Below are 17,258 nucleotides of genomic sequence, written 5' to 3' on the forward strand. Positions count from 1 at the left end.
TTGAAGGTGATGCTAACAGCGAGATGTGTTTGATCCATCGGGGCTGTGATTCAAAGCCCAAATCAAGAATGCATCTCCTGTCATTCAGGACAGGTTTTCAGGATGTCTAAAGCAGGCAACCCAGAAGGTCAGCTCTTTGTTGAAACTGTGAAAAGACATCCGTTACCCGGGATCTGGGACTTATAAACAGTTTTGCCTCAGGATACCAACTTGTGTTAGTCATAGATAAGTTTCCACTGTGTTTGATGGCTATCAAGTCCATCTGCTCTGAACTTTGAGCAACCCTCGGCTTGTAATGGAAACTATCAAACATCCCTTCATTAAAGCCAGACACTTGTTTCTGCAGAGGAATGTGAAAATAACAGATCTACTCAATGTAAGTGGATAAGAATTTCATTTTGTGTGTGCAAAGATGAAATTTGATCATTTGGCTCAAATCAGGAGTTCCAGTTCTCATCATCTAAGGCAGAGAGCTAGAGGAGGGTTAGTGTGCACTGCTTTGTGTGCTTTGATGATCACATTTCTCCTTGATCTAAATATGAATCTGTCTCCAAAAGTGTAATTGAAAGTGAGCACGAGTGTTTGAACCCGACCACCGGTCTCACTCTGCCACACTAATAAGCTACATTTCAGCTTTGATGTGGAAGTGTGTCACCTCCTGAGGAGAGGAGCAGAGGAGAGACTCTGCCGCTCCCCCGCACACTGATAGTATCAGTGCATGTGTGAGATGTCATCTGAAGTGAGATATGTTCACAAGCACAGTTCTGTATGTCAAATTATTTATCACCATAATAACGATTCAGCAGCAGCGAAATTGACACAAAGGAAAGTGGCAGTTCTGACTGCGGCTATAGCGCTGATACCCATAATTAATTGATTGTAGATCTGCCACATGGGACGAGCAGCTTTCATGACAAATTGCCAAACATGAAGTCAAGAACAAAAAAGATGGAGGAATACAAGTTTTTCACAGTGAATTCATTTTTCAGTCCCTTGCAATGTTCTGTCCGCCTGTACACCAGTCTGTAAACCAGTCTGTGCACCAGTGTACATCCCTCACCCCCACCCTCGCCCTCCCTCATTAACACACCTTTCAACGACATACAGATGACATTTAAACATAAATCAGGAGCATTAACATTCATAAACATGAGGGTTTTATGATGGCTCAGTAATGAGGTGTTATAAATCCCTGGGCCACGGTTCACAGTTGCAGCGGACACATAAACCGCCGAGAGCATTTTTAACAAGGACACGCCGCGGCGTCACTGAACACATCTGAGATGAAAACACTGCCAGGTCACAGATTTGTGGGCTCATGCTGCAGGTAACGAACATATGTGTTCTCATACTGTACAACATTGACAGCAGCTGAAATGATAAATATGTTCAAAGGTCTGGACTGGAAACTGCATTTTCTTTTGAAGAGGTGGCACTTCAGAAAGTTAATTTTCATGACATCGAACTGATCAGATCTGCCTCAGTAACTGGATTTCAGAAAGTTGTGCAGTGTTTTTTGGAATTAATGTTTTCATGAAAATCATCTCATCAGCTTATTTTGTAGTGAACTCTGCTTGTCTCTTGGTCCGAGATCAGACCCATTATAGGGACATCCAACAGGAGCCAATGAGGTATCTTTATTGTTATTTGTATTGGCACTGTGGCAAATGTGGGAGTGGTTGAAAGACGTGATTGGCTATGTCGAAAATTGATAAACTAATAAAGCTATTTGCCTGGGTAATGGGCTGGTCAGAGAAAAACTTAAGTTGATTTGGTCTAAAATGCACAGTGGACCGGGGTGCTGGTGGCGCAGTGGTCAGTGCGCGTGCCTCATGTATGGAGGTTGTAGTCCTCCAAGCGGACGGCCCAGGTTTGAATCTAACCTGTGGCTCCTTTCCCGCATGTCATTCCCCACTTTCTCGCCCTGATTTCCAAGTCTATCCACTGTCCTGTCTCTCCAAAAAAGGCAGAAAATGCCCCAAAAAGTAAATCTTTAAAATGCACAGTGGACCACTGTGAGAGTGTGCAATCTGCCACTATACAGAACAGACAACATTACTCATATACTGAATGTATACATACAACTCTTTTTTCACATAGTTACATAGAACCTGGCTGTGGGAATTAAGCTAGTTTGGGGTCAGGCACCAGCGCTCGGCAACAAGGCCCGGGCGGCAGTCGATGTTCTTATCATCATCAGCGCCAGAGTTGATGGTGAAGTCTCTGTAAAAAGCTCTTAAAAAACTCAGTTGTTTGTTTTGGGGACTGTATTTAAGTCTCTTGATTTGTGAATGTCCTCTTTTTCCCTTTTATATTTGCATTAGCTCAAAGCCTTGACAGGAAAATTACAGAATTAATAGGATTCATGATCCTAACTTGAATGCATGTGCCAGGAAACTTTGCAAATTGCAGAAAAATGCCCAAATAAAACTATTTACAGGCAGAAGGTTTGAGAGACTTGTGTAAACCACAAACTAACAAGTCACTGACATTGAGAGGTTACATTATGTTCAGACGCAGCTGCCTTTCAGTTCACTCAGCAAGATCCACCACGGAGCCACCAGGCGGCAGTTAGTGGTCACAGACCAACTCCTGCTGAGATTGACTGAGTTTGATTCCCACCAGGGCGTCCGCGATCTCCTGGGGTAGCACTCATATCACTTATAATATCTCTGTAACCATACAACGTATCGTTACAGGGATATTTGTGGTCGGTAGCTTACCATTTTGCCGTTCTATGGAGGGTTTCCAAGGTTTTTAATCCAGCCTTGAGGTGCAGTGTTTATTCTGAGACTTTATTCAGTAAATCTGAATATGTCTGTTAAGAGGTGTTATTAGCCACAGAAGAAGTGGAATTCCTCAATCTCCTCAATTACAAGATATAGTTACTGTATGTTCAAAGGTAATCATTTAGACTTATGGGAATTCTTATCATAACATTTACCAATGAGCGACCCATCACACAGCTTGATCTCACTGCTGTTACAGTGAGCTGTTGTGCAGAAGAGAAGACTCCCATTGTGAAAACAACTGCAGACTGAAGTCTCTACTTCATCAGGATGATGCTGTTTCATATTAACAGTTACAGTTCATGTCGAGTTAGCTGTTCAATCATCCACTCATCACCTAATACACCCTCACTGTTCTGTGAGTTATAAACTATAAGCTAGTCGTAGGCCACGCTCAACTGTGTGGACGCTCTGTGTTGTTTGTTGTCTGTTGAAGTGTAAAAAAAAAAATCTAAAATTTGTCTGAGCTGCTGTTATCATCCTGAACATTCAAATAAGTAATACATCATAAATTCACGCAGCAGAGAGTATGACATCATCGAATCAAATGACTTCTTCCTGCAGCCATAACTATGCCTGACTTCCAGCGCTCCTGCAAACTTCAAAAAGCAGTGTAAAGAAAGCTATAGGAGTCCTGTATTGTTCTGAAGTTAGCTAAATACAAATCCCTGTTAGCAACGTCAGTTTGAAATCAAGGTTACGGGTTATGTCAGAGTACACTTTGATAATTATTATTATAATTAAATCACTTAGTTCTATATTATAAGTCTTTGCAGTGAAAGAGTTAAATGACCTTAACGCAGATTGTGGGAATTTGGTGCTTGTAGTTTTTCCACATCAAACTAGAAGGCGGCAGACAGAGCGACAGACAGATAACACTTTAGTGTTGTAATGGATAAGTGGTGTCAGAAAGAATCAGTAGAAAAAACAACAACAATGAAGTGCTATTTGAATGATGGCAGTGCAAGGAAAGCCATTAAGCAGCGGGTCAATAGTGGAAGACGAGCAGCCTGAGTATTAAACTGATCATGACATCAGGCTAAAGGCAGAGAGAGCCTCTGAAGACTTCCCTTTGGCAGCACTGTGCTCATCTGCAGCAGAGGCTTTTCATTAAGCACTGGATGTAATAGATGACCCATTGATTCTCTCTCTCTCTCTCTCTCTCTCTCTCTCTCCTTCTCTATGTCGCTCTGTCCACCATCGTTTTTTTCTGCTGTCAAAAATCCAGCTACAACTCTGAGCCTTCAACAGTCACAAGCAATCCCAAACAAACATTCATCTTGATTACAGTCCACTCCGAGCTGCGGGAACACGATCGGTTCTGTCAATTCATCATGTCACCGCCTGGCTCATTAGGAACTGGACTTCTCTGCTGTGTGAGGCTGCAGCTTGTAATGTTAGGACTTTCAGATTCTGTTTTCATTTGAGAAATTATAAAGAATAGGAGCAGCTTGAGGTCAGCACGGAGAGGGGAAGGGAGAAGAAGCGATGAAGATTTGCCCGGAAGCGTTTTGTCAGTGATGACACCACCCTGTTTGGCTCAGTGTTTTTCTACTTTCCAGCTGAATCTCATGCTCACCTGTGTTATTTTTTCCCCACGTTGTGTTGTGGATATTGCAGGGTCAAAGCTACACTTGCTGACACTCCGAGCGTTGAGGGTCAAATCAGCAGCTGCAGTCTTTTACAGCTCTGCGTCTCGGTGTTCTGTGCCTCAGTGTGCCTCCGGACACAGCAGAGCACTCTTATTTTAACATTTTACTGCAGGTGCAGAGAGAAATACCTCCTTTATGTTTACTTCAGCTGCAGGCAATATACAACAGCCACAAGGGGGCAGGCTGTTGACAGGTTAAAAGACTTCATGGATGTGACCTGACCTCACCTCTGAGATTTTGAAGTCTGGATTTGTGTTTGGCTCTTTAAGACACATTGGGGCTGATCTGGAGCAATCAGGCAGCGTCCACTGTGGTTAAAGGTGATTGGCTGAGACTCTTGTGTCTGTTGTAACATGTCCTGGACAGGCAAAAAGGGGTGAATAACTTTACTATAGCTAACGGAAGCTCACCACCCATTAGTTAACTAGACTACTCTTTCCTATAACTAAATGAGAGCTCGCTCCAAACCAACCTGCTTGTCTACTCTTTCCTAGTGGAAGAGTTAAGAGTATAGGACTCCAGATTAGCCCCCGGAGAGGGAATAACTGTGAACCCCCCCCCCCCCCCCCCCCCAGCTAAAATGTTAGGTTTGTATGAGGTGTGTAATATAAGTCAGTAGAAGTGTGCCGTGGTGTGACTGCTCAAGCTTACCTTCCAAGGTTCACAGGGTCCTTAAGGGAGACTCCGGTCTTTGTGGTGTAAATGATTTCAGTCAAAGAAATTATTTCAAAAAGTTTCCAAAAAAATTTATTTAAAAAACTTCAAATGATAATATAAATGCAAATACAAAACAGTGAAAGTAAAAATATAAAAATGTAAAAAGAAAAGCAAAACACAAAGACCAAAGTTTAAACCCGAGAGTGTAGGCACTTGAGGTTTTAAAAGATCTTGGTCTCAGAGACTAAGTCCCAAAATAGGGATTCAAAAGTCAGAGTGACGTGGAGTCCTTTAGAAAAGCAAAAAAGAACCCCGATCAGCTTTTACACAGTGTTTTTATAGCCAAACTGTCTCTTCTTTTTTTTCAAGATTCTGTGACTCCTCAACAATGCAGATTTGCATTGATACATCCACAGTTGATACCAAGTTCAACCAAGTTCATAAGTGGTTTTGATGTCAAGGCATACAAGGTAACACAGGTGATACATACGAGCTATACACCTAGGAGCTCGTATGTGGCTTTGCTCAAAGTACGGCACACTTATCCTGACCTCACAGGTGCATAGGCACCGCGGGTGTATGCATGATTGACAGGATATGTAAAAGCAAAAAAAAATTGTTATGACTATATGACATATGAATGAAATGATAAATGGATTAAATGATAATAAAATAAAAATAAAATATATGAAGTAAATGATAAATGGATTAAATGATAATAAAAGAAAAATAAAATAAATGAAGTAAATGATAAATTGATTAAATGATAATAAAAGAAAAAGTAAATATATGGTAAAATCAAATTCAACAATTGCATAACTCTTTCTGATCTGTCAACAGTGTAAACATCCAAACAGCTAGTAATGCCCATAGGTGTAAAGATACCATCAGTATGTCTACATTACATTAAATGACATTTTTTCTAGAGTATTGTTGGTTTTTATTCATACAGAAGTGAGATGTAAAAGGTTGTTGTGTTCTTGTGAAGGAGCAGTGACTTCATTATCACTGTAGGTTTTCCCATACAGCTTCAAATTGTCATTTTTGTTATTGAAGTTAAACTTGTTCTTTTAAGTGCAAAGTAAATCATCCGGATACAAGGTTTTCATTATTGAGCTAGTGTGCTAATTGCACTTTTCTGTGAGTGGAAAAGCACAATGAACCAAGAAATGGCAAAGAACATTTTTGGGGGGTGAATTTGTAGTTCAGCAGAAGTCGTTTAACAAAAGAGGCCATCTCCCCAGAGCAGGCTTATATTGCTGTTAGGTCGACAGAATATAACAGAAAAGTTTTCTCGAGAAGCATAGACGTGGTAGAATTTGACACTATAGTAATCAACTTAAAAATAGACTATAATTTCTGATGACACTGATTCATCAACACACCGTAGATCCCATTAACTGACATCTGTCCCATATTAACACCTGATTTAAATTTAAACCTGAACCAGGTGTGAAATGATACGTCTGTTGTTACCTCTCATTACATGTCGCACAGATCAAATGTGACTATTTGTGTCTTTTCAGGGAAAGAGGTTCATCACTCTGAGAGCATGTTAGGGACGTTTTATGACCACATACTTAGAATTACTTTACAGTCATTTACCATTTTTCCCTTGAAGGCATCATCCCACCAAACTTTCATTCAACACTGAAAAAATCTTTTTTTATACTAAACGGAACAGATTTCTTTCAAGATCATCAGAACATTGATTCAAACGTTATGAATGTGTATAATGTTAGAAACAATAAGAGACAATAAAGATAATTTCATGTAGATTTCAATTAAAGAAATCATTTATTTTGAAATTATCTCGATATCATCTAGTCATTCATTAGAAGATATGTTATACAACACTAAGCATGATGACTATTTTTTTCACATGATCTGACTTGATTTGTTTTTGTTGTGTCTGGTCTTTGCTAATCATATATTAATTATGCAATGGTGAGCTTATTCATGTGGAAAACAAATAGTTTGGACGTTCCACCACTTGATGAGCTAATACGTGCAAAATAAGGATGATAAAAAGATGCTGTATTAATTGTTTGCCATTCAGCTGTTAATCCAATTAATCAGGAAGAAACTACTTAGAGAAAATGTGGACAGTCTAAGATAAACCGGAATCTTTTTCTAGTAGTTTTATCATAACTGTAAAAAAACAACTTAGTAGAATTGCTCGTTGAAGCTTGTGAAAACAACATTCAAACGGGGCCTTCCCTCGAGGCTCATTGCACCCAGACGCACATACTCACTGCAGGCCCTAGTGTCGGTTTACTGCTTGTACCTTATGCTGCAAGCTACCGCACACTAGCACAAGCTAACCACCGGTGTTTGGCAGCTGTCTGTCCAACGTAATTAAAAGCTAACCCGAGGTTCACCCTCGTTTTTGAACAAGCTTAAACTGCTTGGCATTTCACTATGATTGTATTTCTCTTCTTTGCCTTTGCCGCTTCAGTACATACGGGTCCTTCATATTCACTGGTTTGAATCGTGTCCAATCATTGAATTCCTAAACTCACCTGCGTGCTGTCAGTGGCTGGGGGAAACACACCAGCTCCACGTCCAGAAACGTCCAGAGTCAACCCAAACAAAACAAAACATCAAAATCCAGACAGACAGGGTTTCTGCAGACACAGTCACCACAACACATGTATGGACGCCCATAAGTGATGATTGAGCAGCATTACTTTTGTATGAAAGTCTATTTTATTTTATTTTGGGAAAAGGCCACAGACTCTGTCTTTAATTACATGTTGGTCAACATCTCCTCAACAGGATCTCTTTTCCACACCGAGTCCTGCTGTTAAGTGTGTTTTTAACTGGATTTTAATTCTCTTACAGCGTCCCGCCAGCTCTTCTAATGTGCAGCAGTTTCCATTACTACTTGATGATATATTTATCAAAGTATGCAATAGGAAAGTCTAAGCTTTAGAGTCATGCACATGAAAGCACAAGACAGCCCTGCAGCAAGTTTAGAGAGCAAGTTCATTTGGGCTACTTATGTCAACACCTGCAGTGTATCTATGATGATCCTGTAAATCTCTCTTGATTGCCGCCATCAGACAGGTCGTAGGTGGTGGAGTAGTGTGTGTGTGTGTGTGTGTGTGTGTGTGTGTGTGTGTGTGTGTGTGTGTGTGTGTGTGTGTGTGTGTGTGTTTGTGTGTGTGTGTGTGTTTGTCTTTTTTTAAGTTCAGGGATGTCCCTAATAGGCCAGCAGCAATTTCACCACACATTAGACGTGATGGATAAGCCACATACTGCCACACACCTTGGAGCTGCAGGTGTTAAAAAAGAAAAGAAAAAAGAAAACAGTCAGCGTGTGTAGAACGTGGACAGAGCGCTGTGATGCTGCAGGGTTGATGCGATATGACAGGGGAATAATAATGAAACACAGCTGCTGTCTTAGCACTGACCTGGGTTGATACAGTACAACGCAGATACAGAAGCAGTCAATCCTCCAACACAGCGGGTTCTCTGTTGAAAACGTGCTACGTCTAATCCCATTTGTCAACAGCAAAGACACGCTTGGATTTTAGGGTCATGGCGTCAAACAACACTTTTCAAACACATCGAGGCAGCAGCTATTGCTGAGCAGGGGAACTTCACACAGTAACAGTTTGTGTGTATTTGTGTGTGTGTGGGCACAGATGCATAGGTCAGCGCAGTTAGTGAGTGATGCGCCTTTGACTGTCAGCATGAGTTACTGTAATAAAGCCTCACACAGCCACGTGTGCTCGGCATACAAACCATTTTTAGTTCACTTTCTTGCGAGTTTATCTCGTCTCTGACACGCAGGCCTGATCATGAAAGCAGTCCGATTTCTCACTGTACATCTCCACTTTGGCAAAGCAGGCATAAATAATAAACATGATCAGTTTCTTTATTGTTTGTCTTTGATGCAGGAGCAGCCTCTTTCTGTCAGCCCAGCTCCTGCCTCCCTCCTTTGATGCACTTTTAACAAGGTTACACTCAGGCACTCAGTCTGTTAGGTCTCTGTCACTTGTGTACGCTGTTTTTTTGGTTTTTTATCATTGACACTTGTGTGATGTTCCTAATGCGTCCTTATGGCATGTTTGAAGACCCATTTGAGTGTGTGATCCTGGGGTGCCTCAAAATGAGAAGTACACCCTGAAACAGAATTTTAAACTACCCCTCTGATCTTGGATCTCAACTCCAGATTTGTGTAAATAAACATCCCTTTCTCACTGTTATTGCCAAAGTAAACTAGGTGCTAATCTGTGATTAGAAACACACTTTCAGTCCTCCACACAGACACATAAAAGCTTTCCTCTTGTTCTTTTGCACCTGTTTACCCCGTCCAAGTTGACTGAAAAACAATTCCCTCTCAGTGTTTTGGTAGAGATCCCCTTCAATGTGTTTCCCTGGCTCACAGATGACAGCTGATGATAGGTGAAATAACCTTTTGGTGACCTTCTAAGCTTTCAAATCAAGTGACTTTGATGTGCAAAGCAGAACAAAGAATGGAGGAGTGGCTGTGCTTTAATTTCAGTCTGAATTACAAACTCTAATGAGCAGAGCGTTAAGTGAACAATATAGCAAGGTGCAAGAGAGCCCACTCTGTTCCGGTGACACAACAGTGCCACCTACTGGTGCATGTGTGTGATCAACTTGTTCAGCTGAGTATAGAGCCGAGTTTAATCCTTTTTTCTTCTTCACAGTTTGTACAGATGATTGTGTGGTTGTGTATCTGCTCTGTGTCCTGTTTTTATAACAAAAACATGTTTTTATAACAAGGTTTTTTTCCACAAATGATTCAATGAAACTGATTATAAAACTCAAAGAAAGTGAAAAAAGAAATAAAGCAAACACTCCTTTCTCTACTCTGAAATCTGTTTCAAAATGGAACTACTGCTCACAAGTTCTAATACTCCAACTACTTCACTGTTTGAGTCCATTCTTAGTGTTTTAGTACTGGAAGTTTTGAAGGTTCCACATCATACTTATAAAGTAACATGAATTACTTCCAGACTTACTTGGATTCAATCGGGAGAGACAAGTAAAAAACATTTATTTTACAGAGAATCTTTGGTGCTTGAACTACACAGCGAGACATGAGGTAATTGAAGATGTCTGCCCAGTGCTGCAGCAAGATCTATCATCCAGTGGAGTCATGTCATCAGATGCTGATCGAACTGTGAAGACTATAGGGTTGACGAGAAGATGGTTGATGATGTCATCTGATGAGGTTGACCGAAACAGTTGAAGATTTCGTCCGGAGCTTAAGGGATGAAGAGGCTAACCAAACTGTGAAGGTTGGTGTTGAGGGGAAGATGATTGATGATGGGATCTGAGGCTGATGTGATGGGATTAAGAAGGTGATGAAACTGAGAAGGCTTGGTGGTGATGGGGAGATACGTTGCACATAACGATGGCATGAATGGACTGGTGACAGAGAAAGCCGTATATTTAAACAAAGACAGCAGCATTGTGATAGGCTAAGATGAGGGAGTGGAGCAGGGATATTGGACAGATGTTGGACAAGGTGATGTGAACAGCTGATGATTACAAGAAAAATGAGTGAGCATACGTGGAGGAGCAATGTCACACAGTATGAGAATGAACAATATAAAGCCTTCCCCACTGAACTTTCAATAGAGCTACACTAATACAAGTTTTAATAGTGTATGCCATTGTTGCTTCTTTCCATCTTTCCATTCTATTGCAATCCAGTTTGCAAGATGCATATAGAAAAAAATCAACTTCAAACATATATATCTTTTCACCTTTTCTTAAATAATCAGCAACTGAAAAGACAATCACATGCGGAGGACGAGACAATATTTAGACCAACACAACATCATTGATATCCTATTTACTACCATCACAAGTTTTTTTAACCGCTTCCTGAAGCTTGTCATCCACCCTGGGCGTGATGTCAGGAGAAAAGCTGCTGTGTGAAAATACCCTCCAGCTCTGGAAACAGCTCTTCCCTGAATGTTGGCTTATCAGTGTTTAGTGCAAGTAAGCCAAACAAGAACAGGCAGCATGAAGGTTGGACAACTCAGGACATGCATTTCAATTGTATTTCTTTCTTTTTCTTTTCTTTTTTTTTCCCCTGCTGGAGGTTTAACCATTCGCCCCTGCGCCAAGCTAATGTGTAACTTGAGAAAAACTGTCATCTGACGGAGAAGGAACAACTGATATCAAGTTCTCTATCAAACTCCTGATAACACAGCGAACAAGTAACAGAGACTACTGAGATCAGTACATGTACTGTTGTGATGTTTGATATTCAATTTGTATTATCTTACACATTTAGTTATTACAGAAAAATCGCATTTTTGTCACAATATTCACCATTAGTTGCTTATTAGCATGCTAATTAGTACATACTGGCTGCTTATAAGTCATTAAGCACTTATTAGTACCTTATTCTGCATGATCACAGTCTGTGGCTAATAGGCCTTTATTCTACAATTCTACAATTCATTTAGCAAACGCTTTAATCCAAAGCGATGTACATCAGAGAGTACAACACAAGCAAGGATCTAGAGAGGAAGAAACAACGTCAGTAAGTGCAAATAAACAGATTTAAGTCTGATCGGACGCACAAGTGCTGACAGGAAGTGAACAGAGACACTTTTTTTTTATGGTCACATATCTTTATCAATAACAACAATGACAGATGTCCTTGAGAGTTCTAAACAACATCAACAGCATCAAAACCATCATCATTGTACATTTCCCCAGAGACAACAAACACATCTGAATGACAGGGATCGCAAATCAGGGAACTAAACAAAAATACTGCACTTGTCATAAAAGGGTACAAAATAAGTGGGCCTTCGGTTTTTTAAAGGTGGCAGGAAAACATAAATTGAGCCAAAAACAAAAGATAAGTTATAGTGAATGAACAGAGGAAGATGAGGGAGGATGAGGAAGAACATCACAGGTGCAGTTTATAGCCCCTGATGAGCAAGGAAACCTGTGGCCTAGTTCCTTGGTAATCTATCCACAACATCCTAGTCATCATCATCATCACCATCATCAATATCATTGTGTGTGCAGGTGTCTCTCTGACGATCAAATGGAGTTTGGTAGTTCATTCAACCGGGGGGAGACAGAGGGGAGGAGCTAGACTTATGGCCCTGTTAAGAGTTTGAGTCAGAGTTTGCCCTCAACACCTCCTAATTACTGCTTATTGATAGTAAGTTAGGAAGTCATTGTACATGAATTATGATCTAAATATACTTTGCTTAGTATGGTCATTAAGCAGTAATAAAGAGGGTAATAAGCAGTCAGTATGCTACTTATTAGCATGCTAATAAACAGCGAGCTAATCCTGTATATTGTAACCTTAATTCAAAGTGAAACCTACATTGGGTTACCCGTTACTTATTGCAAATCATTTTAGTTCTGTTGTTCTTACTTTGTTTGTATACAGTACATCTTTGAAATGCTTAAAGAGTTGCTGTGTTTGAGATAAATTTCCTATATCTTGTGTATCTGTTCTTTATGCTGAGGCAAAAAGATGAATCTTATCTTATTGAAACTGATTTATGGTTCAGTTATCGCATACAGTTCATATTTCAAATGTTGCTGTGGAATCATAATTTGTCCTCCGAGGAGGACGATTTGGAAATAATGATAGATAAGGAATGAAAACCTCCAAATACTTGTGACCTTTTGTCTGTGTGTGTTAATGTAGCAAAGGTATTATGTGTCTGTTTGGTGAGGATGTGACAGGGAATGCTAATGGGTCATTGTTAAAGGAGGTGCAGGTGAGATGTTATGATTGCAGGCATAACACAGTATACCTTTTCTCAATGTTCAGATTCCTGATAGAACGTGATCAAATAATCACAAGTCATCTATTTTAGACTTTATGTTATCATGAAATGATTGAAAACCTTAAGTTGTTGCCATCAGGGGAATGTCACATCAGCTTCACCTTCACTGTTTGTCGTATCTCCCCAGGTTTTAAACTATGCCACTTTTAATCTGATGTTTTCAAATTATCTGAACTCTTAGTTGCTTGTTTTCTAGATGAGTATCTGTGAAGGTGAGAATATCTCCCTCAGATTACACTAATATGAAAAAGGGACGAATATAGATTCTTATTGTCATGGTTCAGAAAAAAACAGGGATCTGGACCCAACTGCAGATCAGAAAAAGGTTCATTTTAACAAAAGGCAAAAATCAAAGGCAGTTCAATTCAAACTCAGTCCATCAAAATCCAACAACAAAAAAATTCCAAAAGAAGAAAACCATGAGCCAACAGGAAACGTCAAAACAGGAACACCGGGGGAAATCTGAAGATGAACTGACACAGAGGGAAGAAACACCGAAACTAAATACAGGGGGCAATCAGACACAGGTGAAACTTATGTAGGCAATCAAAAATAGAGGGAAAGACACAAAGGGAGGAAGTAAGAGTAGACGAGCTACACAGGGACATGAACTACAAAATAAAACAGGAAACACTGAAAACTAAACTAAGAAAAACATACAGAGAAACACAATGATACAAATGAAAACAAGCAACTAAGAGTTCAGATAATTTGAAAACATCAGATTAAAAGTGGCATAGTTTAAAACCTGAAGAGATACGACAAACAGTGAAGGTGAAGCTGATGTGACATTCCCCTGATGGCAACAACTTAAGGTTTTCAATCATTTCATGATAACATAAAGTCTAAAATAGATGACTTGTGATTATTTGATCACGTTCTATCAGGAATCTGAACATTGAGAAAAGGTATACTGTGTTATGCCTGCAATCATAACATCTCACCTGCACCTCCTTTAACAATGACCCATTAGCATTCCCTGTCACTTCCTCACCAAACAGACACATAAGAGTAGACGAGATACACAGGGACAAGAACTACAAAATAAAACAGGAAACACTGAAAACTAAACTAAGAAAAACATACAGAGAAGCACAATGATACAAATGACAAAATAAAACTGCAAATCCCAACTAAGCAACAACAACAAGGAACAAACACACTGAACAAGAGTAAATCATGATATTCTAGACTCCTTGTACGATTAATGAAATTAGATTTTTGTCATAAGTGAGCATGGGGACATTTGCCTGAGGAAGATCTTCTGAATTGAAACTTTGCCCTGTTTAAATAAAGTTGTTCATTGGGAGAGGAACATGTTTGCGGACCGTTGCCTTTTTTTTGCAGCTCATACATTTCTTTGTCCTGCCCCTGCTGCTTTTGGCTTGAATGAGTGCACACTAGTTTTCTCTTTTTGAAGCATATAGTGTCATTCATCCTCTGTTTCAAAAAATGTGGTTAGAAGTTGTAGAAAGTAAAATCACTTCTGTGTTTATTGATATGGAGTTACTTTTTCATATACTTTCATACTTTTAGGACAACAAAAAAAAATGTTGCAGGCAGTAAACACACACAGGCTGATGATCATTCAGGCAGGAGCATTCTGTCTCGGAAATACCAGCAGCTTGTGGTTAACAAAAATGCTATAGTGGTGAGTTGTAGTCCATGTGCAGAAAGGAAAACTTGGTCCTCCAACAATGATAGTCATTCTAATCTCACTGAGCACCATAGCTAAACAACAGGCTTCGAAGAAACTAGTTGTGAGTGATCCCGACGCTGCAAACACCAGACACCCTGGTGAAGCTCACAATGAGCTACAACGTAATGTACAGCACACAGATGAGAAGTGCCCTTATTTACAAGTCCCATTCCAAAAAGTAAGTAATTCGATGTACACATTCAGTGAGAACGGCCTCGCCATCGAGAGAAGACACCACAGACAGACTTGGCTTCCCATAGCATACAGACTCTGCACCCACTACACCCAACAGGAGGTGGAAGCAGAGCTGCACTTTTCCACTACATGTCCACTGTTCCACCAGAGACTAACACTTCACACTCATCACAAACACACAAAAAGGATTTAACAATATGAACAACAACAAAAAAAACAAGTGCACCTGCTGGGAGAGGAACATCAATGTGCAAACACTGCAGCATGTAACGTGAGCAGCTGCGACAGGAAGAGAGCGTCAAACAGCATTTTCAACTTCCACTTTTAAGTTAAACACAAATTGTTTTTAAAGTTCACGTATTATACTCCTTTTTGACAAACTTAAATAAGTCTCAGAGCTCCCCAAAACATGTCTGTGAAGTTTTTTGTTCTAAATCCACTCTGATCCTGGATTTGATCATGTCTATAAACCCCTCTATTTCAGCCCTGCTCAGAACAGGCTGTTTCTGTGTCTGTAGCTTTAAATGCAAATGAGCTGTGTCTGACCACTCCCCTCTCTGGGAGGGGTTGCTTGGGCTTTCTCACTCCATGCCCTATTATTTTCCAGGCCGTCTTTGTAAATAAGAATCTGTTCTTAATGACTTATTTACTGTGAGAAGGCAGACTCAGAGGGCAGAGCAAACACTTAGCTGCAGGAGTGTCACCCACCTGGGGGAGGGGCTACTGCCCTTTTTCACAGTTTGCCAACGATCACCCAAAAGTTTTCCCTGGTCGCTTGAAGTAAAGCTATAGAGAATAGAGTTAGTTTGTTTTGAGGCTGAGATTCACTGAAACTTCCTTTAAAATGCAACCACAAAGTGATGAAACAAACTAAACCTTAAGTCTATAATTTAGAAGAAAAAACAAACAGATGAAATGACACCATAAGACAGCTGGTGAGCCAACAAACAGAATTGCTGAAGTAGGTCCTCTTCAGTTTGCAGCAGTACCTGCTCTGAATGTCATCGCTGTGTCAGACATTAGACTATAGATACAATGTGTACCTGATCATCTCGTCACTTTTGTCTTTCGTCTTTTCTCCGACTTTGTCTGCCAGTCAGCACCTCTTCAGTGAGAGCCTGTTTCTCCTCTCGTCAACATTGGACTGAATGAGTCGTGTAGAGGTATGTGAGAGGACCCGCACACCCTTCAACTTGACGCCGTTTGCATTATAGATACTCACTTCACGATGTGTCACATCATGGCGTGATTTGCATGCATTCCATGCATTTGATCTTCTTCAGGCAGGAATAATAAGCAGAGCAGAGATCAGAGAGATTTCAGTAGAAGAGGGAGAGTCGTGGAGCTTGACACTAATGAACACATCTTGAGTGTGTGATGTTTCCAAAGCAAGGACAAGTATGATAGCAGGAACTTAACTTAGCTTATGTAATTGATCTGAAAGAAATACTTCAAAACAAAAAGTACTTTTATAACCTGCATTCACAGTAGGGCTGTCAGGGTTAACATGTTAATAGAGATGCAACTACGGTCTGAAACTAATGCACTGTTTTTAATCCTGCCGTTAAAACTAAAACCCAAACTCTCTAGAACCACTATCGGAGTATCTTAAGGACACCAAAGCTTGGATGGCTTTGAACTTTTTAAGTTTTAATGACTGTAAAACTAATGTCATAATATTTTGACCCAGTGGTGCCTGTCATGCCTCCCTAGACCTTGGCCCACTTGTTCCTTATGTCAAACCCACAGTAACCTACCTGGGTGTGAAAATGGACAGTGATTTTAAAATGGACAAACAGATGAATTCTGTTGTAAAATCTAGCTTCTTCCAGCTGAAGCAACTGTCTAAGATCAAGCCATTTCTTTCTTTTAACGACTTTGAGAGGGTTAAAATGCTTTTATCTCAACTCGCCTCGACTATTGTAAGCAGACTCGCTATCCATCTTGGAAATATGTAGAGGGGCCGCTCTTCACAGCTTGAAGTAAGAAGCTGCTCTCTGGTGTTGTGGTACAGCAGGAATACTTGTGTGTCACGGACCATGTAGAAAAAACAAAGTAGGTGGACCCAAGTGCAGAATTGACTAAAAATATTTATTGAAACAAAAAGGCCAAAGGGCAAACAATAACTTACTTCAAAAATCACAAAGGTAAAGACCATAAGGAGCCATGAGGAGATACGGGTAACAACAACTACACTCAACATACAACTACATCTGACAAACTACATCCACGAACTAACTACATAGAATCACATTCAACAATGATCTGACAACACCAGGAAAGGAACACTGAGACTAAATCGACACAGGGGTAATCAAACACAGGTGAGACTAATAACACAGGTGAAGACAAGGAGGGCAATCACACTGGAGGGAAACACACAGAGGCAGGAATAAATACAAGGCAAGAAACACTGAGGATGACTACAAAATAAATCATGAAACACTAAAGA

This window comes from Labrus bergylta, chromosome 15, assembly GCF_963930695.1.
Source record: "Labrus bergylta chromosome 15, fLabBer1.1, whole genome shotgun sequence".
NCBI classification, from domain to species: domain Eukaryota; kingdom Metazoa; phylum Chordata; class Actinopteri; order Labriformes; family Labridae; genus Labrus; species Labrus bergylta.